The following is a 3649-nucleotide window of genomic DNA, read 5'->3' as shown; positions in this document are numbered from 1 at the left end:
TACAAACCAACAAAGCCAAAGATACAATAGATTATCTTAAAACAAAAACATCGAAACAAAGATCATGTAGATGAGCATGTTAACAATGAAGCAGATCAAAGCTGTCTCCCTGCTGAAATAGGTTTGAAGTTCCCATCTGATAAAAGTCCCTTTCCAGATTCAGCGTTATCACCTGCCCTATTGTGTATGCTTTATGTATTCATAGAATCATAGACTTTAAGGTCAGAAGGGACCATTATGATCATCTAGTCTGACCTCCTGCACAACGCAGGCCACAGAATCTCACCCACCCACTCCTGTATCAAACCTGGGCCTGAGCCATTGAAGTCCTCAAATCATGGTTTAAAGATTTCAAGGTGCAGAGAACCTTCCAGCAAGTGACCCGTGCCCCACACTGCAGAAGAAGGCGAAAAACCCCCAGGGCTTCTGCCAATCTTCCCTGGCCAAAAATTCCTTCCCGACCCCAAATATGGCGATCAGCTAAACCCTGAGCATGTGGGCAAGACTCACCAGCCAGACACCCAGGAAATAATTCTTTGTAATAACTCAGATCCCATCCCATCTAACATCCCGTCACAAGCCATTGGGCATATTTACTGCTAGTAGTCAAAGACGAATTAATATTGATTCTTGCCAGTCAACTGAAAGTGATATACCAACTGTACAGTTTCCTTTTTTTCCTACAAACTACCATTTTCATTTTAATTTTAAAGAATGAAAAATGCACTGCATGTAGATTTGCATGTCAACTGCCTAGCATACCCATATCTTTCGGATTATGCATACTGTCGCATTTGTTGGTTGTCCAGGGGTACAGACACTCACAAATCAATGTGGGTGATAGATTTTCAATGATGGGAAGAATATGGTAACATCGATGTCTCTTAATGGGAAGAGCAAACAACATATGCAGTCATATAGCAGCTCTACAGTTCACAAAGGGACACAGTATCAATGAAAATATTAGGAAATGGCAAGAAATACTAAAAATATTGCTTGACACAGTCAACATTTTAACTAGTTTACATCTCCCCTTCCACAGTCACTGTGAAGTGTTGGAGAGCAACAACTGTGGTATGTACTTGAGCATAATTAAGCTACTTGTCAGACGTAATACAGCTTTTGCCCAACATATCAGTGACACCAAGAGAATCAAATACTTGAGCAAGAGAATTACTGATGAACTTATGAGTCTTTTGGTATCAGAAACCAGGAGGTGCATGTTTAATAGCTACAAATAAGGTAGGTTTTTGTTACTGTCATTGCAGATGCAACCATGGATATTAGCCACGTTGATAAAATAGCCATTTTGCTTCATTGTGTTGATATTGAGCGTACTGAAGGAAAAGTAGATATAAAAGATCACTTTGTTAGTTTTGTGGCAATGAGGCAGATGCTGCATCCTTGTGTGACCAGTTAACTAATGTTTTATTCTGCAATTATGGATTACAGCCCAAATATATGTCTGGACAGTGATATGATGGGACCAATGTTATGGCTGGGGCTCATGGAGGACTGCAAGCAAAAATGAGAGAACAGCTTTCAGGCAAGGGAGACAAAGCATTATCCAGCACATCAAATTAAGCTAGTTTTGGGGCATGCTGCTGAAGTTAAGGCCAGCCCAGCCCTGAAGGTTTTCTTCACAACTTTGCAGGAAATATATAAATATTTTGCTAACTCTAACCATCAATGGAAAAAACTAATGATTAGGTCTACAAATAATCTGTATCTTCAAACTCTGGCTTGAGAGAGTACAGTTTTGCAAAGAGAAGAGGAACTTGATGGTGCACTGAAGAAGTTGGAAGGATTGATGCAACAGATGAAATTGGACAGGCTTCTGAAGAACAAAGGAGCTCTTTAAATCTAAACGTACACTGCAAGACTAGCAGCGGCCAGTACGTTCCTCAGCCCACACCACTTCCAGCAGCTCCCATTCGCCTGGAGCAGCAAACCACGGCCAGTGGGAGCCTCAATCGGCCGGACCTGCGGACGGGGCAGGTAAAAAAACTGGCCCGGCCCGGGCTTTCCCTACACAAGTGGTGTCCCGAGTTTGAGAAACACTGGCCTAGAAGATGGAACTGTTATTGAATGCAAGAGTCGTGAGACATACATCGAGCAAAGAGCAACCCGTCTTTGATGGGTTGGATGTTCTATCTTAATCTGTTATAGTGGCATAGGATCTTACCCCTGGTGGCTGCAGTCTCTGGAATCCTTTGGTCAAAGAAAATTGATCTGTTCCAAGTCCTCTGGATATTTTAGAGCACAGTGAATGAGCTATTCAAATTCAGATTGAAGAAAAGTATGAGGAAATTATAAAAGAATCTCACAACAGGTAAGAAGCAATAGGTTTTGAAAGTGCAAACTATTCAAGTCAAAGGAAGAGACATGTACACCGCATGGATGATGAATTTGCACATGATTCTCTGTTAGAAGCAAAATATAACTATCAAAGGAAATATTTGAGGTCTTAGACAATATGATCGGGGAACTAAAATCTCAGTGTGAGAGAGATGAAGAGGTAGTTATTCTATCTGGTTTCCTCCATCCCAGACAACTTCAAAATAACTTTAGAAAAATGAAAGGAGGAAGTTCTTAAACTCATGGGAAAATACTCATATTTGTCTTTAAACTTGGTTCACAAGATTATGTCTTTCAAGATGTATTATTTTACAAAAGACACAGAGGTGTTAAGTTTGTCACTTGGAGTCCAGAGCTATTTGAATTTCAGTGTCAAATGATGAACTTGCAAAAAGCACGTTAAGATGTGTCACAAATTATGTGTTCACTACTAAACAGATATGGCTCAGTGACCTTGCTCTCCTTAAAATTGAGAAAGATGAGATTGCAAGATTGGAGCTGGACAGAATCATAGTGCAATTTGCCAAGGAAACGTGTTGCTGTGGTGCAAGGTTCCACAAAATGGAAACACACAAGCCAACACAGTTAGAGTCCACTTTTGTTTAGGCCTGTGATTTTTGATTGGGGTGGTGTGTGTGTGTGTGTGTGTGTTTTGTTTTTTACTTTTCATGTTTAAATAAGCCTAAGGCGACGTGACCATTGAACCCCAGGCAGCGGGTTTGCTGACCAAACTCTGACCCTTAAATCTGCCCCTGTCTGGACTTCAGTCATGACCTGCAGCAGCTCCAGCTTTTCCATTCCCCTCGGACATCCACACCCCTCTGTCCCTACGTACTGCTCTTGGCCTGTGGTCCCAACTGTCCTGTTCCAGTCCTGAGATCCCCCATGTATCTCAAGCCTCCCCTGTAGTACCCACTTGTTACTACAGTTATGAGACCCACACCGTGCTGGGTCAATACCCCTCAATCTTTAGGCTGAGGTCGCTGACCGGAGCTGGGCACATTTTAGTCATTGTACTCCTGTTCCAGCTTTCTCCACACCCTCGTCCAGTGGGTTTCCAACTTTTTTACTGGTGACCCCTTTCACACAGCAAGCCCCCCTTATAAATTAAAAAAACATTTTTTTATCTATTTAACACTATTATAAATGCTGGAGGCAAAGTGGGGCTTGGGGCAGAGGCTGACAGCTCACGACCCCCCATGTAATAACCTTGAGACCCCCTGAGGGGTCCTGACCCCCAGTTTGAGAACCCCTCTTCTAGTCTATACTGTTAGCCCTGTCCCCTTAAATA

This window comes from Mauremys mutica, chromosome 1 (genome assembly GCF_020497125.1).
Source record: "Mauremys mutica isolate MM-2020 ecotype Southern chromosome 1, ASM2049712v1, whole genome shotgun sequence".
Taxonomy (NCBI): Eukaryota; Metazoa; Chordata; order Testudines; family Geoemydidae; genus Mauremys; species Mauremys mutica.
This window is presented reverse-complemented; position numbering follows the sequence as displayed.